Raw genomic sequence first — 24,732 nt, forward strand, 5'->3', positions numbered from 1 at the left:
AAATAACGTTCATATTATAGGAGTCCTCGAAGGAAGAGATAGATAAGAAGGCAGGCAATTTATATGCAGAAATAAAAGCTGAAAACTTCCCTAATTTGGGGAAAGAAACAAATATCCAGATCCTAGGGGCACAGAGAAACCCCAAAAAAATCAACAAAAGCAGATCCACACTAACGCATAATATAATTAAGTTGGCAAAATATAGTGATGAAGGAAATAAAAAACAATTATTAAAGCAGCAAAAGAAGACAATAACATACAAGGGAAACTCTATAAGGCTATCAGGGGATTTTTCAGCAGAAACTTTCTAAACCATAACGAAATGACATGATATATTCAAAGTGCTGAATGGGAAAATCTGTAGCCAAGAATACTCTATCTAGCAAGGCTATCATTCAGAAAAGATGGAGAGATAAATAGTTTCCCAGGCAAACAAAAACTAAAGTAACTAATGAACACTAAACCAGCCCTGTGAGAAATATTAAAGGGCACTCTGAGTGGAAAGGAGAGGCCAAAAGTGACACTATAAATGTAGGAAACACAAAAGCAGTGAAAATGAATATTTCTGTAAAAAAAAAAAACAGTCAAGGAACTCACAAAATAAAAGGATGTAAAATATGACAATATATACCTAAAACATGGGAAGGAGAGGTGTAAAGAATGGATTCAGACTAAATGACCATTAACTTAATCTAGACTGCTATATCCAGAAGAGGTTATATACAAACCTAATGGTAACCACAAATCAAAAACCACTAGTAAATATGCAAAGAAAAAGAGAAAGAAATCCAAATATATCAGTAAGAAAATCAGCAAAACATGAAAAAAAGAAAAACAAGAAAGGAGCAAATATTCAGAAACAACCACAAAACAAATAATAAAATGACAATAAATCACATATCTATCAATAATTACTTTGAATGTAAATGATTTAGACTAACTGGTCCAAACAAAAGACATGTGTGACAGAATGGGAAAAAAAAGGCCCATCTATAGCTGCATACAAGTAATACATTTTAGACCTAAAGACATCTTTAGATTCATAGTAAAGGGATGGAGAATGATCTATCATGCAAATGGATGTCAAAAGGAAGCCAGAGTAGCAATATTTATGTCAGACAAAATAGACTGTAAAACAAAGACTGTAATAAGAGACAAAGAGGGACACTATATAATAATAAAGGGGCAATCTAACAAGAAGACACAACAATTGAAATTTTATGCACCAAACATAGGATACCCAAATGCACAAAACAGTTAATAAAAAACATAAAGGAACTAATTGATAATAACATAATAATAGTAGGCACTTCAACACCCCACTTACATCAATGGACAAATCATCCAAACAGAAAATCAGCAAGGAAACAATGGTTTTGAATCACACACTGGAACAGACATATTTAACAGACATATTCAGAACATTCCATCTCAGAACATCTGAATACACATTCTTTTCAAGTGCACATAGAATATTCTCCAGAATAGATTGCATATTAGACCACAAAACAAGCCTCAACAAATACAAGAAGACTGAAGTCTACTATGCATCTTTTCTGACCACAAGACTATGAAACTGAAAGTCAGTCACAAGAAAAAAAATTTGGCAAGATCACAGATACATGGAGGTTAAATAATATTCTACTAAATAATGAATGGATCAAACAGGAAAAAAGAGGGAATAAAAAAGTACATGGAAATAAATAAAAATGAAAATACAATGGTGTAAAACCTTTTGGATGTACCAAATCAGTTTTAAGAAGAGAGTTCAGGGGCGCCTGGGTGGCGCAGTCGGTTAAGCGTCCGACTTTAGCCAGGTCACGATCTCGCGGTCCGTGAGTTCGAGCCCCGCGTCAGGCTCTGGGCTGATGGCTCAGAGCCTGGAGCCTGTTTCCGATTCTGTGTCTCCCTCTTTCTCTGCCCCTCCCCCGTTCATGCTCTGTCTCTCTCTGTCCCAAAAATAAATAAATGTTGAAAAAAAAAATTAAAAAAAAAAGAAGAGAGTTCATAGCAATACAGGGTTTACCTCAAGAACCAAGAAAAATAAATCTCAAATAAACAACCTAATGTTACACCTAAGGGAGCTAGAAAAAGAATTATAAACAAAACCTAAAATCGGCAGAGAGAAGGAAATAATAAAGATTAGAACAGAAATGAATGATATAGAAACTAAAACAAATAAACAAAAAGAATACAACAGATCAATGAAACCAGGAGCTGGTTCTTTGAAAAATATCAATAAAAGTGATAAAGCTCTATCCAGAAAAAAAAAAGTACTGAAATAAATAAAATCATAAATAAGAGAAAAGAAATAACAAACACCACAGAAATACTAATAATATGATGAAAAATAATTATAAGAGAATACTATAAGTTGTCTAACAAATTGGACAACTTAGAAAAAATTGATAAATTCCTAGAAATATATAAACAAGAAGATATAGAAAATATGAACAAACCAATAACCAGAAAATAAACTGAATTGATAATCAAAAAACTCCCAACAGGACCAGAGGACTTCACAGGCAAATTCTATCAAACATTTGAGGAGTTAACACCTCTTTTCTCAAACTATTCCAAAAAACAGAAAAGGAAGAACAACATCCAAACTCATTCTAGGAAGCCAGCATTACCCTGATAGCAAAATCAGTTAAAGACACCACTAGAAAAGAGAACTACAGGCCAATATTCCTGATGAACATACATGCAAAAATCCTAGAAAACTGAATCCAACAATGCATTAAAAACATCATTCACCACAATCGAGTGGGATTTCATCCTGGGATGTAAGAGAGGTTCAATGTTAACAAGTCAACCAATGTGATACATCACCTCAATAAGAGAAAGGGTAAAAAACATATGATCTTTTCAATATACACAGAAAAAATCATTAGACAAAGTACAACATCTATGCATGATAAAAACCATCAACAAAGTAGGGACAGATGGAACATAACTCAACATCATAAGGGCCATATATAAAAAGCCTACAGCTAATTTCATCCTTAATGGGGAAAAACTGAGAGCTTTTCCCCTAAGATCAAAGACATAGATGTTCACTGTCACTACCCTTACTCAACAGAATACTGGAAGTCCTAGCCAAAACAGATAACAAAAAGAATTAAAAGGCATCCAAATCAGTATGAAAGAAGCAAACCTTACACTATTTGCAGATAACATAATAATATATATAAAAAATCCAAAGATTCCACCAAAAAAACCTGCTAGAAATGATAAACGAATTCAGTAAAGTCACAAGATACAAAATCAATATACTGAAACTGAAATTCAGTTGAATTTCTATACACCAATAACGAGGCAGCAGAAAAATTAAGAAAATAATCTCATTTATAATTGTACCAAAAATAATAAGATACCTAGGAATAAACCTAAACAAAGGGTTGTTTAAACCCTGTACTCTGAACCTGTACTCTGTTCTTTATAGTACTTTATCAGTACTATAAAACACTGATGAAATTGAGATTTCATGCTCATGGACTGGAAGAATAAATATTGTTAAAATGTCTATACTACCCAGAGCAATCTACAGATTTCATGCAATCCCCATCAAAATACCAATAGCATTTTTCACAGAGCTAGAACAATCCTAAAATTTTTATGGAACCACAAAAGACCCCAAATAGCCAAAGCAATCTTGAAAGAAAAGCAAAGCTAAAAGCATCACAATTCTGGACTTCAAGTTATATTACAAAGCTGTAGTAATCAAAATAGTATCTTACTGGCACACACAGAAAAATAGACACAAATATCAATGGAGCAAAATAGAAAGCCCAGAAATAAACCACAATTATATATGAGATTAATTAATCTTCAACAAATCAGGAAAGAATACCCAAAAGGAAAATGACAGTCTCTTTTAACAAATGGTGTTGGGAAAACTGGACAACAACATGGAAAAGAAAGAAACTGGACCACTTTCTTACACCATATACAAAGTAAATTCAAAATGGATTAAAGACATTAATGTGAGACCTGAAACCATATAAAACCCTAGAAGAGAACATAGGCAGTAACTTTTTTGACATCTGCCATAGCAACTTTTTTCTCTATAGGTCTCTGGAGGCAAGAGAAACAACAACAAAAATAAACTATTGGGACTACATCAAAACCTGCACAACAGGAACGAAACAATCAATAAAACTAAAAGGCAACCTTAGAAAATAAGAGAAGATATTTGCAAATGACATATGTGATAAAGATTTAGTATCCAAAATATATAAAGAATTTACACAACTCAAAATCTTATTAAAAAGTGGCAAAAGACATGAATATTTTTTCAAAGAATACATGCAGATGGCCAACACACACATGAAAAGATGCTCATCATCTCTTATCATCAGGAAAATTCAAATCAAAACCACAAGGAGATAAGACTCGTACCTGTCAGAATGGCTAAAATAAAAAACGCAAGAAACAAGTGTTGGTAAGGATGTGGAGAAAAGGGAACCGTCATTCACTGTTAGTGTGAATGCAAATTGATGTAGCCACTGTGGAAAACAATACGGAGGTTCCTCAAAAAGTTAAAAACAGAACCACCCTACAATCCAGTAATGGCATTACTAGGTATTTACCCCAAAATACAAAAACAGTAATCCAAAGAGATACATGCATATCTATGTTTATTGTAGCATTATTTACAATAGCAAAATTATGGAAGCAGCCCAAGTGTCCATCAATAGATGAATGGATAAAGAAGAAGTGGTATAGAGATGATAGATTAGATATAGATAGATAGATAGATAGATAGATAGATAGATATAGATAGATATGGATGGAGATATAGAGTATAATGCTAAGTCAAGTAAGTCAAATATATGATTTTACTCTTATGTGGAATTTAAGAAATAAAACAAAAAAGCAAAGGGAGAGAAAGAAATAAATGATGTGGATTAAGGAGTACACTGGTCCTGTTGAGTTCAGCATAAGGTGTTGTATAGAAGTATTGAATCAGTATATTGTACCCCTGAAAGTAACATAACACTGTATGTTAACTAAATGAATTAAAATAAAAACTTTAAAAAAAGAAACAACTTTCTCACCCCCCCCAAAAAAAAGAAAAAAAGAAAGAAAATTTCCTTAACGTTTAAGATACTATGTTCTGAAACTCTGAATCTTATTTAAATTATCTGCTTTGGGAGGACTCTTCTGACGCTGTACCATCAGGGAAAGGGGAATATCGTATCATTACTGCTAAATGGGGTGAAATTCCAGGTTTTCTACTCAGCCTCCATCCATACCCTAGGAATTCGGAGGCACTTCCCTACCATTGGTCAGGGTGTAGTGATACTCCTCACTAGACTTTCATAGGTGCTTTCATAGGTCAGGGGGGTCTCGTTACTTCTCCACATGCCCCCCTTTCTCCCACAGAGGCAGAGACATGGCTCATTACCTCTGGGCTGTGGAGAAAGATCTGACTCTTCAGTAGGCCACCTCTGACACCAATCTAGCAGACTGTAGGGGAAGGGATTCTCATTACCTCTGGGTGAGGTTATAAGCCTAAATTCCCCATGTGGTCTCCATTGACATCATGGGGATGAGAAAGAGGCAGAAGTTCTCATTAGCATCCAGTGGTAATGAAAGTCCCAGTTCTTCATTCAGCCTCTGGCCTCAATACAACTCTGGTGGCAGGGCAGGGGTGCCTCATTATAGCCAGCTGAAGGTGGAAGTCTTGGCCTCTATTCAAACTTTGCTTACAAAGGTTATAGTGGGTCCACAGTTTATTCTATGGTGTTTGGACAAGAGTAGGTCAATTATTACCTAAATGTTTTCTGTCTTGCTAGGCTGTCCTTTCCTGGTTCTTCAACTAGATAAAGAACGTTTTTATTGGGGCTTTCTTGTCTTTACCTGGTATTTTGGGGTTACAAGCTTCTCTACCACCAAACTAATGATATATGAGACAAAAAGGAAATCCAGGGGATGAATTGCCATGCTATTCCTTAGTCCAAAGGTCCTTAGACAGTCTGCCTTCTTCTCTCCACATTTCAGAGCATTCTTATGTTTGTTTTATATAATTACCTAGGTGAATTTTTACCTAAACTTGATCGGAAGAACAGGAAAAAGTGCATCTACTCCATCTTATTGAAAATACTGACTTTTAACACTATTTTGAGAATCAGAGACTGCATGAATAATTTCCTCATACATATAAAAAGAAGATATGAATTTCTATACACTTATATCCCTTAACATAACTTATATCTTAACTATTAGCAACTGTTTTCTGATTATCTGATTTATGTTCCATTTCTGTAATATATAAAAAGACATATTAAATGTCCTTAAATATTGATTACATAGTTTTGTTTTCACAAACAAATAGAAGATTCCTCTTAAACACATACAAAAATGATGTTAACAATTCTAAAATATTTTATCTATGTTTCCAACATTTAAATGGATCATATCCAATAATAATGTTCAGAAAATCATTTGGGGGCAATTTTCAAAGTAAGGATTTTCAGTAAACATATTATTGTAATTTTGATAATATATTGGTAAAAATTATAGCACTATTATTTTTTTTCTTTTCATAATGGATGACTTTAGTATCTGCTTTGAAATTTTCAAGTTTACTTCAACTAGGCTGTATACTTTATAACTTTAGGAACTTTAGTTCTATTTTTTATTCTATTAGATCATTTGTATTTTTATAAGCTATCAAAAATCTTTGTGGAAAATGAAGATTATCTTAGGTTTGATTTTTATGTGAGGTAGTTCAAGTAAACACTGAAAAAAGGATTAAGAGTGAGATATGGAAAGGAAAAAAAAATCAACCAAGGATACGTTGCTATTCATGTTTGTACTTTGGGGAACTGGGACCAAATCAACGGATCTTTGTAGGCTGTGTAATACCTGTTCTGAGTTGTCCCATCTCTACAAGAGGGAAACTGGATATATTTATTCATTGATCCCCATTTGTTATTGGTTGTGAATTGAATGTGGGGTATTAAGTCCCTGGCATCCCTTATGAAGGGAATTTGAAAAACTGCAGAAGAAAACCATCACTGTGTAAGAGAATGGAAAGTACTTAAATTCCGTATGCAGGCCCGTGAATATGTGCCACTCTGGAGCGAGTGGAAATAAAACATTTAAAAAAATCAAATGAATAAATAGCTATATAAATATCCCCCCATGTGTTAGAGCAGTCAGAACTCCTTCATTAGAAGTCTTCTACCTTTGCTTACAGAAACTCCAACTCAGGACAAAGAGGGCTCAATTTTTGGTTCAGGTAGATTACTGTTTATGTTTCTCAGTTTCAACAAAACGAGATCCACCCCACTACATATCAGTCATGTCTAAAAAGTGTGACTGCTTTAAAAAAAAAAAACAGAATTTCAGGATTGGAAGAAATATATATTCCAGTTATTTTCTTAGGTAACAACATGCAAAATATTAGTTTTAGTCTCCATTTAAACAAATACCTTAAAAAAAAACATTAAAATTTAGTCCATTGATTAGAGATTATAATAGTTAAACACTGACTGCTCCCATTGATCAGCTAAATTTTACGTTATGCATATAAAAGAGATGAATATGAAAGGGCTTACATCACTCATAAAATTCCTTTGATACTTTTATCACCCACATTTTGGGTGTTCAGCCCTTTAATGACATACACAAGCACCGCAACCACATATTCACCATATGATTACAACTTCATTCAACCATTACCTTGGACTTTCCCCACTTGTATTTAACATGTTCTCATCCAGACTCGATCTCTGGACAACTTCGAACTCAAGTGTCTTCTCTAGAAATTTCTGCCTTACAGTCTCTGGATTCATTCCCCATTGTGGGGATGCCCCTACCACTTGGTTTTTGCTTTTCCAAAATGACTTTTTATTTATTTATTTTTTAATTTTTTTTTAACATTTATTTATTTTTGAGACAGAGAGAGACAGAGCATGAACGGGGGAGGGTCAGAAAGAGAGGGAGACACAGAATCTGAAACAGGCTCCAGGCTCTGAGCTGTCAGCACAGAGCCCGACGCGGGGCTCAAACTCACAGACTGTGAGATCATGACCTGAGCCGAAGTCGGCCGCCTAACCGACTGAGCCACCCAGGCGCCCCCAAAATGACCTTTTAAATTTAATCACTTTAGCTTTCTCCCAGCTCTCTTTCATCAGAGTGTTATCCATAAGTTTCCACACTGTGGGTTTTTTCCCCTCAGAATTACGGGTATTTTTTTTATACATCTGGGAGTTAAAGAGTGTGGGAAACAAACGATACTTCCTGTATAGATTTAAGCAACTTGCAGATACAATATTCTCCTTAAGGATTTAAATGATCTATTTGATCTTCTCCAGAAAAGCAGTAAGAATGTGTTTTGTATTCCTGTTTTATAATTATATAAACAATCATTATAATGCAGGATAATATGTTTTCTTTTCATTCATATATTCAAAATTCAGGGTACCTATCTAATAGTTAAGGGCATGAAATGGCACCTTCAATTTCTTTTTTTTCAGTAATTCTTACCTCTTTGAAACTATGACTAGAATTAAAATAAAAACATATTTTTCTTTTTATCAATATGCACATATACAAACATGTACACCCCCATGCATACTTCTGCACACCTTTAAAAAATGCCCTTTCACAACAACAAAATTGGCCTATGCACTTTATCTGCTCACATAAAGTAGAGTTTAATACACTCTGGCATTGCTGTTTAGGTTACTGCCTACATATTTTGCCCTTTATTCTCTTTCACTTTTACCCAGAGGAGTCTATCAAGAGACCATGTACAGAAATATCAAATAAAATATATCATAAAAAAGGAACTCTGAGAACTTAGTGACCTGAAAAAATGTTACTTATAAAACTAATGACCTAAGAATGCCTTTAAATCGGAAAGCATCTAGTACAGCAAAGAGACCTTCAAAATAGACTTGTAAGCAGTGATCCAGATAGAAGATTAAATAGCACAATGTATTTAAAAGCATAAGGTAAAATAGGAAAAGTTGGAATTTTTCATTCTACACAAGCATTTCACTCTGCCACTAAGAAATTCTTCTTTCCTTCCTTCCTTCTTTCTTTCCTTCCTTCCTTCCTTTCCTTATTTCCTTCCATCCCCCGCCCTTCCTTTTTATTTATTTCTTTCTACCCCCCTTTCATATTTTAGTTTCCTGTTTTGGTATCCATTTAGTGTATATTTTTCCTATATTCAAAGAAACTGTAACAAGATATTTATATTGCAAGTCCAATATTAATTCACATGCCATCACACTATACTAGGTAGGATTTTCATGGGCCTATTACTAGCACAGTTAATCTAAAGAATAAATATAAATTATCTCCAGATGCTTCTACACATCCAGTTCTTTACAGAATTTTTGTTTATATCTTAAAAATTACTAACAAAAAATTTCTAAAGTGATCATTAGTATACTTATTTGTTCATAATATGTCTGGCTATGAGGATATATTAAATCTTCATGTTGGCCATAGAGAATAAAACCATTGATTTTCCATTCTCTAATCAATAAAATATTGACAGGCTTTATAGCCAAGTGGCAAAACCAAAATGAGACATCCACAACAATTAGCTAAAGATAAATCAATAGATGAAGTTCTCATTAATATTCAAAATGACAGTTTAATTTTGACAGGAGAAAATACAGTTGTTGCACCCTTTTTCATTTATAATAGTGGGGCAGAGGTCAAATATGCATAATGAATTTGAATTTGAAATTTCTTTACATCAAAAAAAACCCTTGAAGCTCAGAAATTCATTTTTAAACAGATATATTATCCCCAGTGTATAGTTCAGTAGACTTCATTAGAAATTATAGATGAGCAGTTATAATCGTGAAAGGGACTATAGGCCAGTTTATACACTTCTCAATAAACCCATAGTATCGTACAAAGTACATTTTCTGTTTACATAATCAGCTGATTATTTTTCTTTCTACTTTCTGCTATGATTAAATAAACACAAAATGTTGACTATTATTCAATTTGTGCTTCTCAATCTTCATAAGGATCCACATAAAGTCCCAAATTTTAACCTAATTATATATAAATTTGTTTCAGATTTGATTTCTAATTCAGGATCACTAGAAGAAGCAAAAACATATATTTATTCCATTTCTGATTTTTTGTTGTCATTTACTAGGTCTAAAGAAATGTTTTTAGGCTTGGTAATGTTATTCCTCCAACACATTTTTGTACATTTTTATTCATTTTTGTAATCTGGTATCATTTAATAGGAAACTATTTCATATTGATTGGGAAAGCAACTGGTTAACACAGAAAAAAATTCACCCATAATTCCATGTCCCTTAGTAAATCATTTTTGATATTTTGCATAAGGATACATATCATAATTAACATACACTCTGCTTTTGAGCTTGCTTTCTAAACTTGTTTTCTCCAGTCACAAAATTGTATTCTCTATCTTGACTTTGAACAGTTTTTTGGTTAATGTTTATTTATTTATTTTGACAGGGGTGGAGAGAGAGAGACAGAGAGAGAGAGAACACATGCACGGGTTGGGTAGAGGCAGAGGAGAGAGAGAATCCCAAGCAGGTTCTGCACTGACAGCAGAGGGCTCTGCACTATGTAGAGTTCAATCCCACTAACGGTGAGATCATGACCTGAGCCAAAATCAAGAGCTGGACACTTAACCGACTAAGCCGCCCAGGTGCCCCTTGACTTTGAACAGTTGTACAGAATGCCATTTATCTACGCAATTTCATATTTGAGGAAACTTTATTTTGTGTTGTTGCAAATCATATTGTGATGAATATCCTTAAAAATAATTTGTATTTTTCTATTTTTTATAATTTTAAATTTCTACATGATGATTTTCTGTTTTAAAAGGCATATGGTGGGGCACCTGGGTGACTCAATCAGTTAAGCAATTCACTCTCGATTTTGACTCAGGTCACCTAGCCCTGCATAGGGATCCAGGATGACAGTGTGGAGCCTGCTTGGGATTCTCTCTCTGCTCCCCCAACCCACCCTGCTCTCACACACGTGCACTACTTCACTCTCTCTCTCTTAAAATAAATAAATAAACATTTTTTTAAGAAAAAAATAAAGGGCATATGTTATTTTTAGAGTTTATCATTCCCATCTTTCTCTTGGTTTCCAGATGCTTGTACCACAGCAGTGTCACATCACTTGCCTGCCTCCTAAACCTGGCAAATAGATGGATAAATAGCTCTAAAATCCTTCCATTTTAGTAGATGGATTATAATATTTTAATATTTAATTTTATATTTTCACTACAAGTGAGTTTAAATGTTTTTATTATTAGACATTAATCATTTTTTTCTTGTGTAAATGAATTATATTTTTACCAAATTATTTTTTTCAGGAGGTTCTCCCTCATTGGTTTCATCAATTTACATCAATTTGTTGAATTTATTTATTGTTTCGCTTAGTTGAAGCTAACAATATAAATAATGCATCCTCCATACGTAATATACAGTATATAAAGTATATACAGTATATAAAGTATATAAAGTATATAAAATATACTTTATGTGTTTCCCTTAACAAATTCTGGCTAAAAATTCTTCCAATCACTTGTTTATTACAAATGGAGATGTAGAAACTACAACCAGATTAGTGATGCTTTATATTGTGCATAAAGGTCAACCACAGAAAACTTTCTAGGGGTAAGGGGTTACTGCCTCACCATGAATTTCCAAAAAGGCAGGTGGGTGGGATATATATCTAGCAGTTTTTTGGCTATTCAGAGTCTTTCATGGTTCCATACAAATTTTAGGATTTTTTTTTCTAGCTCTGTGAAAATGCTGGTGGTGTTTTAAAAGGGATTGCATTAAGTGTGTAGGTTGCTTTGGGTAGTATAAACATTTTAACAATATTTTTTCTTCCAATCCAGGAGCATGGAATGGTTTTTTTGTTTTGTTTTGTTTTGTTTTTTCATTTCTTTGTGTCATCCTCAATTTCACTCAAAAGTGTCTTATAGTTTTTAGAGTATAGATCTTTTACCCTTTCGGTTATGTTTATACCGAGGTATCTTATTGTTTTTGGTGCAATTGTAAGTAAGATCAATTCCTTGATTTCTCTTTCTTCTGACTCATTAGTGTATAGAAATGCAACAGATGTCTATATTGATTTTGTTTCCTATGACTTTACTGAATTTGTGTATCAGTTCTAGCAATTTTTTGGTGATGTCTTTCAGGTTTTCTACTTAGAGTATTATGTTGTCTGCAAATAGTGAGTTTGACCTCTTCCTTGCAAATTTGGATGCCTTTTATTTATTTTTCTTATCTGATTACTGAGGCTAAGACTTCCAGTACTATGTTAAATAAAACTGGTGACATTGGACATCCCTGTCTTGTTCCTGACCATAGAGGAAAACCCCTCAGTTTTTCTCCCACTGAGGATGATATTAGCTCTGGGTATTTCATATATGGTCTTTATGATATTGACTTATGTACCCTGTATCCTATGTTGTTGAGGGTTTTTATCAAGAGTGGATGCTGTACTTTGTCAAATGCTTTTTCTTCATCTATTGAGAGGATCATATGTTCCTTATCTTTTCTTTTACTATTATAGTGTATCACATTGATTTGTGAAAATTGAACTGCCCTTGCAACCCAGAAATAAATCTTATTTGGTTGTGGTGAATAATTCCTTTAATGTACTGTGGGATTCAATTTGCTAGTATTTTGTTGAGAATTTTTGCATCTATGTTTATTAGGGATACCGGCATGTTATTCTTTTTTAGTGGGGTCTTTGTTTTTGCAATCAAGGTAATGCTAGCCTCAAAGAATGAGTTTGAAAGGTTTCTTTCCATTTCTGTATTTCAGAACAGTTTGAGGAGAATAGGTATCAACTCTTCTTTAAGTGTTTGTAAAATTCCCCAGGGAAGCCATGTGGCCCTGTACTTTTGTTGGGAAATTTTTGATTACTGACTCCATTTGTTTGCTGGTTATTGGTCCATTTAAGTTTTTTACTTCTTCTTGTTTCAGTTTTGGTAGTTTATATGTTTCTAGGAATTCATCCATTTCTTTCCATTGCCCAATATTTTGGCATTATTCTCATTGTTTTCATTTCTGTGGTGTTGAGTATTATCTCTCTCTTGTTCATGGTTTTATTCATTTGGGTTCTTTCTTTCTTTCTTTCTTTCTTTCTTTCTTTCTTTCTAGGGGCTAGGGGGTTATCAATTTTATCATTTTTTTCAAAGAATCTTTTCCTGATTTCATTGATCTATTCTAATTTTTTGGTTTGTTTTTATATCATTTATTTCTGCTCTAATGTTTATTATCCACCCTCTTCTGCTGGCTGTAGGCTCCATTTGTTGTTCTTTTTCTGGCTCCTTTATTGTAAGGCCATGTTGTGTATGAGATTTTTTTTGCTTTCTAATGTAGGCATGTATTGCTATCTATTTCCCTCTTATGACCACTTTTGCTACATTCCAAAGGTTTTGGACCATCGTGTTGTCATTTTCATTTGCTTCCATGTATTTTTTTTTCTTCTTTAATTTTCTGGTTGACCCATTCATTCTTTAGTAAAATGTTCATTAACTTCCATGTATTTATGGTTGTTCCAAATATTTTCTTGTGGTTGACTTCAAGTTTCATAGTGTTGTGGTCTGAAAATATGCATGGTATGATCTCAGTCTTTTGTACTTGTTATGGCCTGACTTGTGACCCAGTAGGTGATCTATTCCAGAGAATTTCCCACATCCATTCAAAAAGAATGAATATTCTGCTGTCTTAGGATGGAATGATCTGAACATATCTGTTAAGTCCATCTGGCCCAGTGTGTAATTCAAAACCATTGTTTTCTTTTTGATTTTCTGCTAACATGATCTTTCCATTGATGTCCCCTACTGTTATTCTATTATTATCAAAGAGTGTGTTTATGTTTTTTATTAACTATCTTATACATTTGGGTGCTTTCACATTGGGGGCACCCAATATTTATAATTGTTCTATTTGTTGAATAGACCACTTTATTGCGATATAGTGCCCTTCTTTATGTCTTGTTATAATCTGTGGTTTAAAGTCTATTTTGTCTGATATAAGTATTGCTACCCTGGCTTTTTTTTGATGTCCATTAGCATGATAAACGGTTCTCTGTCCCTTCAGTTTCAGGCTGTAGGTGCCTATAGGTTGAAAATAAGTCTTTTATAGGCAACATATAGATAGTTCTTGTTTTTAAATCAATTCTGACACCCGAAGTCTTTTGATTAGAACATTTAGTCCATTTACACTCAGAGTCATTATTGATAGACACAAATTTAGTGCCATTTTATTATGTGTTTTGTCATATCTGGAGATTTTTTCTGTTCTTTTCTTTGTTGCTTTTGGTTTTTCTTTCACACTTAAAGGGTCCCCTTTAATCTTTCTTGCATGGGTGATTTAGTGGACACGAACTGCTTTTATTTTTGAGAAATTCTTTATCTCTCCCTCTATTCCGAATGACAGCTTTGCTTGATAGAGTATTCTTGGCTGCATATTTTTCCCATTCAGGAGGTTGAATATATCATGCCACTCCCTTCTGGCCTGCCAACTTTCTATAGAGACATCTGCTGCTAACCTTCTTTATTTTCTCTTGAAAGTTAGAGACTTCTTTTGCCTTTATGCTTTTAGGATTTTTTTCTTTATCTCTATATTTTGCAAATTTAGCTACGAAAAATGTTGGTGTTGGCCTGCTTTAATTGATTTTTTGGGGAGTTCTCTGTGCCTCCCAGATTTAGATGTCTGTTTCTTTCCCCAGATTAGGTAAGTTTTCAGCTAGAATTTCCTCAAATAAACCTTCTGCATCCTTTCCTCTCTCTTCTTCTGGGACTCCTAAGATATGAATGTTATTATGTTTCATGGAGTCACTGAGTTCCATAAATCTACTTTTGTGTTGTAAGATTTTTTTCCCTCTTTTGTGTAGCTTCATTATTTTCCATAATTCTATGTTCTATACCAGTTATTCATTCTTCTGTCTCTTCCATCATTGCAGTCATTACATTCAGTTGTTTTTCATTCTCTGTTATTGCATTTTTCATTTGGGTCTGATTGGCTTAAAGCTCTTTTATCTCTGTGGTATGGGACTCCCTGATGTCTTCTATGCTTTTCTCATGCTCAGCTAGTAAGAATCCTCATGATTATTTTTGTTGTTTGTTTTTAATTTAAAAAAATCAGGAATAGAATTTAGTAATTCATCACTTACATATAAGACCCAGTGTTCATCCCAACCAGTGCCCTCCTGAATGCCCTTCACCTTTTTAGTCCTTCCCCACAACCAATACCCCATTATCAACCCTCAGTTTGTTCTCTGTATTTAGGAGTCTCTTATGGTTTGTCTGTTTTTATATTATTTTTGCTTTCCTTCTCTTATGCTCATCTGTTTTGTATCTTAAATTCCATATATGACTGAAATCATATATTTGTCTTTCTCTGACTGACTTATTTCGCTTAGCATATTGCACTCTAGTTCCATCCACGTTGCTGCAAATGGCAAGATTTCATTCTTTTTCATTGCTGAATAATATACCATTGAATACATATACCAGTCTTTATCCATTCATCCATCGATGGACATTTGGGCTCTTTCCATACTTTGGCTATTGTTGATAGTGCTGCTATAAACATGGGGGTGCATGTATCCCTTCGAATCAGCATTTTTGTGTCCTTTGGATAAATTCCTAGTAGTGCTGTTGCTGGATCATAGGGTAGTTCTATTTTTAATTTTTTGAGGAACCTCCATTCTGTTTTCCAGAGTAGCTGCACCAGTTTGCATTCCCAACAGCAGTGCAAAAGGGTTCCTCTTTCTCCACATCCTCGCCAACATCCGTTGTTGCCTGAGTTGTTAATTTTAGCCATTCTGACAGGTGTAAGGTGGCATCTCATTGTGGTTTTATTTGCATTTCCCTGATGATGAGTGATGTCGAGCATTTTTTTCATATGTCTGTTAGCCATCTGGATGTCTTCTTTGGAAAAATGTCTATTCATGTCTTTTGCCCATTTCTTCACTGTACTATTTGTGTTTTGGGTACTGAGTTTGATAAGTTCTTTATAGATTTTGGATACTACAGATTTTGTATACCCTTTATCTGATATGTTGTTTGCAAATATCTTCTCCCATTCAACCAGTTGTTTTTTGATTTTGCAGATTATTTCCTTTGCTATGCAGAAGGTTATCTTGATGAGTTCCCAAAAGTTCATTTTTGCTTTTGTTTCCCTTGCCTTAAGAGACATGTCAAGTAAGAAATTTCTGCGGCTAAGGTCAAATAGGTTGCTGCCTATTTTCCCCTCTAGGATTTTGATGGCTACCTGTCTTATGTTTAGGTCTTTCATCCATTTTGAGTTTATTTTTGTGTATGGTTTAAGAAAGTGGTCCAGATTAATTCTTCTGCATGTTGCCATACAGTTTTCCCAACATCATTTGCTGAAGAGATTGTCTTTTTTCCCTTGGATATTCTTTCCTGATTTGTCAAAGATTAATTGGGCATATGTTTGTGGGTCCATTTCTGGGTTCTCTATTCTATTCCATTAATCTATGTGTCTGTTTTTGTGCCAGTACCATACTGTCTTGATGATTATAGCTTTGTAATACAGCTTTACGTCCAGAATTCTGAGGTCTCCAGCTTTGGTTTTCTTTTTTCAGGATTGCTTTGGCTATTTGGGGTCTTTTCTGATTCCATACAAATTTAGGTTTGTTTGTTTCAGGTCTGTAAAGAATGCTGGTGGTATTTTGATAGGGATTACATTGAATAAGTAGATTGTTTTGGGTTGTGTCGACATTTTAACAATTTTGTTCTTCCAATCCATGAACATGGAATGTTTTTATATTTTTTTGGTGTCGTCTTCAATTTTTTCATAAGCTTTCTATAGTTTTCAGTGTATAGATTTTTCAAATCTTTGGTTGGGTTTATTCCTAGATATTTTATGTTTTTTGGTGCAATTGTGAATGGGATCAATTCCTTGATTTCTTTCTGCTTCTTCATTTTTGGTGTATAGAAATGCAACTGATTTCTGTGTATTGATTTTATATCCTGTGACTTTGCTGAATTCATGTATCAGTTCTAGCATTTTTTTGGTGGAGTCTTTTGGGTTTTCTGCATAAAGTATCATGTTGTCTGAGTGAAAGCTGACTTCCTCCTTGCCAGTTTGGATGCCTTTTAGTTCTTTGTGTTGTCTGATTGCTGAGTCTAGGACTTCCAACACCATGTTGAATAACAGTGGTGAGATTAGTATCCTTAAAATTGTTGCTCTAATTTCTGGGTCAAGCATATTAACTTATATATGTTTTGATTAGATCCCTGGTTCTGACCTTTTCTTGTTCTTTCTTTTGGGATAAATTCTTTCATCTTGGCATTTTGTCTAGGTCTTTATCTTCTGTGTGTTAGAAAAGCCTGTTGGGTTTCCTGCTCCTCAGAATAATGGCTTTATGAAGAAGAAGAGGTCACATACTGTTCAGGGCTGGACACTTCAGGAAGTGTCTCTGGTGTATGCTGCATGCACTCTAGTGCTCTCTATGGTTGCTCTATCTCTCAGGTCAGTCCTCTATGGAGTTTGGGGAGTGTTGGAAACTCAGCCAGGGTGTAGGAAGTTTTAACTAGGTGTGCTCTGGTCTGCTTGTTAAAAGAGATCTGATGTTATTTCCACTAGAGCTGAAGCCTTGCAGAATTCTATGGTCAGTAGATGTGTTGTGTGTGTGTGTGTGTGTGTGTGTGTGTGTGTGTGTGTGTGGTGGGGGGTTGTGCTGGTCTTCCAGGGGAGAGGCCTGCTGTGCTGGTTTGCAGGCACACTTGCCTGAGAAAAGCACTCCTACCAAAGTGCAGAGGGCAGGGCTTGGTGTCAGTGGTTTAGGCTGCCAGTGTTGGCACTGTGTTGCTTACTGAAGTTTGTTTACACTGAGGAGTTGGGGAGAGAAATGGTGCTAGCCTGCTCTCTCCTCCCCAGAGGGTAGTTTGCGCCTGCTGCTGTCCAGGGAGCCTTCCTGGAAGAGTGAACAATCTCCCCTCATGTGTGCCAGGAGTCTCACAGATTGTTGCCTTCACCCTGTCTGTGTTCAGGCCATCTGCCTGTCTTGCAGTGAAGTGCACCTGGGGATCTATCCAAGGCAGGCCAGGTGTGGTGGGGACCTGTGCGTGGGGGAGGGTTTTACTGCCCTGGCACTGATGCAGGTTTGTTCCAGAAGGGCAGTAGCACCAAAGCACAGGAGCATAGAGTCTGGAGTAAAGTGCAGCAAAGAGCCAGTGTCCAGGTTAGTCGCCCTCAGCGGATGTCTGTGTGCCTATGCTGAGGAGCAGAGGAGGGAAATGGCACCTGCCAGCTATTCTGTCCCCAGAGAGGAAATGCCACCTCTCCCATATGTACTCCAAGAAGGGGGAAATGTGTCCCAGGGGACCCTCAGACCACATCATCTGCCTGGCCTATCTGCTCACCTTCTCCACAGGAGCACTGTAGTGCCCATCAGGTTCCACATCTGCCTTGCCGTGAACCTCCAAAACTCCAGTTTCTGAGCCCCGCTGGCTGTAAAAATCAGAAAAATCAGCCTCTCTAGTTTTCCCCATTAATGGCTTTGGGGAAGTATTTTCCTTGTGTGATCCCCTGTGTAGTTTTCTCTTTTCCTCTCTGTCTCTCTCTCTCTCTGTGAACAGGGCTCCCTCTCCTCCTCATCCCCTGTGATCTGTTTCTCCAATTAAATTTTTTTTAAGTTTATTTAGTTATTTCCAGAGAGAGAGAGAGAGAGAGAGAGAGCAAGCACATGAGCAGGGGAAGAGTGAAGAGAGAGGGAGAAAGAGAATCCCAAGCAGGCTCTGCCTTGTCAGTGTGAAGACTCACCTGGGGCTCGAACTCATGAACCATGAGATCATGACCTGAGTGGAAACCAATAGTTGGATGCTTAACAATTGAGTTACCCAGGTGCCCCTACAACTCTAGTTTTAAATGCATTTTACAAATGAGAAAACTGGGGCCAGGAAGGTCAAATACAATAAATGAATGGATGAAAGAATAAGCAAATAAATTGAATCAGATCTTTCTGATCTGAGAACCAAAGCTCTCAGCTTTGCTGATTCCTGCAAAATATTTATAAATAAGTTGCTATAGTTTAAAAATATTTCCATACTTATTCTCTCTCTTTTTAATGTTTATTTATTTTTGAGAGAGAGAGAAAGTGAGGGAGAGGCAGAGATGGGGGAGAGAGGATCCAAAGCAGGTTTTTTTTTTTTTTTTTTTTTCTGACAGTGAGCCCAGTGGGGACTGGAGCCAATGTGGGGCTTGAACCCATGAACCACAAGATCATGACCTGAGCTGAAGTCACACACTCAACCAACTGAGCCACCCAGGCACCCCTGATTCTCTCTTTTAAAGATTTTCCTGTAACATTTATAATTGTCAAATCTTTATTTCCCCCATAAATTGTCTTTCATTCCATTTGGTCTGTATATACTACTTTGAGTCTATATGCCTCAGGTGAAAAATTGTGCTGTTAACTGAGCCTGTTAAACATTTTACAGCCTCTGTTACAACCCCATTGTAAAGATCAATTATGATAATGGCTTTTAAAGTAATTTCACTTCATTTTAAATTACTATTCAAATATCAGTTATTATTACACCAAAAGTTTTTATTCCTATGATGGTTAGTTTTATATGTCAACTTGGTTGGCATATAATCCTGTTATTTTCTAAAACATGAATCTAGGTGTCACTGTGAAGGTATTTTGTACATATGGTTAACATCCACAATCAGTTGACTTTGAAAAAAGGAGAATTTTCCTTAATAATGTGAATGGGACTCATTTATTCACATGTACATCTGTAAGAACAAAACTGAGGTTTACTGCAGGAAGAAGAAATTCTGCTTTAAGACTACAGCATAAGTTCCTGCCTGACAATTACAACCTCCCAGCCTACCCTAAACAATACAGACTTGTCCGTTCTCACAATTGCATAAGCCAATTCTTTGAAATCTATCTATATAATTGTTGTCTCTCTGTCTCTATCTATCTATCCTCTATCAATCTATCATCTGTCTCTTATGGGTTCTGTTTCTCTGGACAACCCTGATGGATACTCTCCTTATCACTCTATATGTCACTTGAGTAGGTATGTTCATGTGGGTAATTTTACCTTAATTGATCTCAGAGTCAAGGAGTACACTTTTGGTTCTTTTTCAATAAGCATATGTTAAATAAATAAAACGTTTAAAACAAAGTTATTTAAAATAAAGAAAACTAGAGAGGGAGCATAAATCTCTCATAATAGCTTAAGGAAGAAGCTGGGATATTAGGGGGAAAACACTATCAAGATAAAAAATATTTTATTCCATCTACTCTATAGAAATCAAATCCAATGAAATGTCTGTTCTACCTAATTTCCAAAAAAATATTTTCCTTTAATTGTGCTTCTTTGTTATCCTCACTTTCATGGTCAAAATTTTAATATATTATCTTTTTCTTTTTTTAATTTATTCATTATTGATAGAAAGAGAGATAGAGACAGAGACAGAGAGAGCACAAGTGGGGGAAAGGCAGAGAGAGAGAGGAGACAGAAAATCCCAACCATGTTTTGCATTGCCAGCACAAAGCCTGCTACGGGGCTTGAACTCACAAACTGCAAGATCATGACCTGAGCACAAACCAAGAGTCAGACGCTTAACTGACTGAGCCACCCAGGTGCCCCATTAATATACTCATTTTTCAAATAATTTAGATTTTTGTAAACAATATGTGCTCAGGTTCTTCCTGACACTTGTACCTGTTAAGCACAGAGTATTATGTATATAGGATTTGCAAAATAATCTTTTTTATGCGTTCTCCAAGTATTGGTAATAAATGGAAGATGTTTTTACAATGTCAAAAATCCAAAAAAAATATGTAAAAGATAAAATATACATGTATATATATATATGTGTTTTTGTATATATACATATATCTCTACCTCCATCCCTCTTATCTCTATGTATTTGAATGAATAATGTTGTCTTTTGCATCTACTAAAATTCTGGACTAGTTTAAATGGAAACAATGCACATCAGCATTGGAAAATCCACTTGTTTCTTATAAATATATTTCTGTAATTTTTTGTTCCTGACATTTGTACTTTAAGTCAAAAGTACTTAAGTGAAAGCAATTGTTTTTCTTTCTTTTTTACCCATCTTCTCTGAAATTGTGTAGGAGGAAGCAAATCACTACCACTCAATCCCTGACATTAATTCAACAGACATATATTTTGATTTCAGAAGAATTATGGAAACATTCTTTTAGAAGAGAACAATGAGAGAGCATTCTGTGTTTAGCACATTTCCCTTTTCCAAGTGGCAATGGAGCGTTATAACAGCGAAGTAAATTGCTTCCTATTTCTATCTGCTTTATAAAAGTGTGACACTGACTGAGCTGAATCACTGAGAACACATCTGTACACAGCTAAATGAAAAGTTTTATGTGATGGTAGAACTAGGCAGAATTATTTTGTCCTTGGATGTTCTGATGATTAATAATGCTTAGATCATTGACTTGCACACAGTAGGGTGACATTCAGAGTACTGTGAGGAAACTCAATTTTTAATTTAACACATTTTTATGAAGGTAATTTTACACAAATTTGACCTGAATTATGGGTCACAGCAAGGTATGGTCATATACTGGAGCATTAGTGACAGGCTTCCTGGGAACACAGTGGGAATGATGTTATTGAGGCCTCACAGAGAGTGTGAAGTCATAGAATCAGAGCTGTCCAACAAGAATACCAAAAACAGAACACTGACATTGCTCATATTGAGGCAAGGTAAGGACAGAGGTTATTAGGAGTGATAAATACCTTCAACATTTTCTCCTAGCCATCTGATTTCCTGCAATACCATTGAAAAAACTCAATCAGGGGCCAGAAATCAATAGGGTCTCTGTGGTGCCATGTGTAGGAGTAAGCATCCTTGAGCATGGAACAGGACAGGGAAGAGTGAATGATAGTTTTAAGGAGAGTGGCAAATCCAGTTAGTAGGTATGATATGTATAAAGTATATGCATATATAGAAACTGGCAGAAACTTTACCAAGTCTAGGCTATTTAATGATATGATGTCACATATAAAGTTCACATTTCTGAGTCATCTGGATACAAACATGCTATACATGAAATTATGAGTAGAATAAGTTGATAAACATAGAGTGATTATTATTACAATAACAGTATCAATGCTTTTCAATGTTGAATGACCATTAATTTTTATTAGGTACTATATTATGTGCTTAGTATATACTTTCTCTAATTCTCACAATTAGTCTGTAAAATAGATGTTATTAGATTTACTTTACATACAGTGGAATGGATTACAGAATGGTTAACTAAGTTGCCCAAGTTCAGCCAAGTAGTAAGTAGTAGAAACAGTACTCTCCACTAGGTTTTGAAGATTCAAAATCAGCATTCTTTATGTGATTGCATATTGGCTTCCAGGTATGTAAGTTATTTACCAAAAAAAGAAAGAAAGAACATTAGATTGATGACCCAGAGTAGTGTCCAAAATTAATGACAGTGATTTCAATGACTGTTATAATCATTTTTAATTGAGCTTTTTCTGCAACTTGAATACAAGATTGGAAATTTTTAAAAAGCTCATCTTGGGCAAATGTTCACAATAAGAAATTCACAAAACAACATATAATTTCAAAGAGTTCAAAAAATTAAAATCTATCCATAAATTCTTTCCAGGAAAGAATGCATAGACTATAGAGAAATACCAAGGGCTTATTCCAATGAATTAGTAAAACAGTGCCATCCAGATTCTCAGGTCCTGGTGCCAAATAAGACCATGAAGGCACAGTTACTCCCAAAACTATTTGTTACTGTCCACAGATAAGATAAAATGTCTTATATGTATTCTCGGAAAGTTCCTCTTTCTTTCTATCAAAAATTATTTAGTGGACCTTATTCTGCTCATGCGGCAAATAACAAATTGCCATAAACTGAATGGCTTAAACAACAAACATTTATTTCTCATAGTTTTTCAGGTTGGGAAGTACAAGATCAAAGTGCCAGCATATTTAGTTTTTGGTGAGGGCTCACCTCCTGGTTTCTAGACTGACATCTTCTTGTCTCCTCACGTGATGGAGAGCAGAGAGAGAAAGGCCATCTCTCTCTTGTCTTTTCTTACAAGGTCATTATTCCCAGGCATGCGAGCTCCATCCTCATGACCTAATTACCTTCTAAAGGCCTCACTTCCAAATACCATTGCATGGTATTTAGGCTTCAACGTATGAATTTTGGGGTGATGAAAACATTAAGTCCATAGTATATACTGGAAGACACCATTACAGGTAAATAAGACAGATATGGTCTCTGAAATTCAAGGAAATTTATAATGGCTATGTCATAAGATAAATAAAAAGAATGTTGACATAGAAAATATGAACAGTAGGTAATGGGATTAGATAGGTAATGGGATTAGATAAATTTAGGTAATGGGATTAGATAAATCAACATGGAGACGATTTTTAAGTTGGCATGGAAAAATAAGAGCAGACAAGCAAAGGGCCAGGATTAAACATTCTCAAAAGAGGAAACAGTAAAACCCTTAAGCAGAAAGACACTTGGCATATTTTAAGTAGTGGAAGGCCAAAGTAGAATGGAGCAAATTGAATGAAGGAGGTATTGGCAAAAGATTGGGATGGGAGGAAGGGAGAGCTTAGATTCAGAGAGCCTTCTTGGTCATTGGGAAGCCATGCTAGAGAATTATATGATCAGTTCTTTTCCTTTTAAAGATCACTGATTCCTGTATTTTTAAGTAGATTTTAGACAGGGATCATTTAAGAAGTCATTGAAATAACTACATTAAAAAATATGGTGGCTTTAACAAAGTTGGAGTGGGAATGGAGAAAAATGAATGGATATCAGATATATTTTAGGGATAGAATGAAAAGGACTTACCAAAACTGGATATGGAAAGTATGGAAAAGGAATAAGTGGAATATGGCTCTGAATCTCTGGCTTTAGCAAGTTGGTGGACAGTGATGCCATTTACTAAATGAGTATAAGGTTTTGGATAAAAAGAGAATCCAGTCTTATGTTTCCCACACAAGAAGTTTGAAATGATTAAGTGGAAATGTCAAGTATAAATTTGACTATACCAATCTGAGTTACAAAGAAATTGTTTTGGCTTGAGATATATTTTGAAAGTAATCACCAAACAGATGGCCATAAAATTTGGTGAGCAGTGAATATACAGCAAAAAAAAAAAAAAAAAAAAAAAAGCCACGACATAATTTGAAGGAACTCTAATATTTAAAGGTCTGATCGAACTTATTAAATCAGTGATAATATTGAGAAGGAATGGCCAATAAATTAGGGAGAAAAACAGGACTGCATACTGTTGTGAAAGTTAGTATGAAAAGTTAAGTAGGAGTTTATAAAAGGTATGATAAATGTATAAAGAGTTACTGAGAAATCGAATGAGATTAGGATAGAAACATTTCTTTTTAGTGGGAAATACGTAAGTCTTTGGTAGCTTTGAAGAGTTTTTGTGGACTGAGGTGGAGATTAGCAATGTTAACAGAGTATGTACAAAGTGATGAGTTGTCTAGACAATTAATCTTTAGAATTTTTCTATAAAAATGAGAACAGATAAATGGGTTCTTAGCTAGAGAGATATTTTAACTAAGTTGCTTTTTTTTTATTTGTTTAAGGTGAAACAGAACAGAACATGGATTATAAAGACGAAAATGCTCCAAATGAAAATTCACAACAACGACAACAACAAAAAATGTGATGATACAAAGGAGAAAGGGGATA

The sequence above is a fragment of the Lynx rufus genome, unplaced genomic scaffold (genome assembly GCF_022079265.1).
Source record: "Lynx rufus isolate CCGP_SWC_20201006 ecotype Redwood Valley unplaced genomic scaffold, mLynRuf1.p SCAF_6, whole genome shotgun sequence".
Lineage (NCBI taxonomy): Eukaryota > Metazoa > Chordata > Mammalia > Carnivora > Felidae > Lynx > Lynx rufus.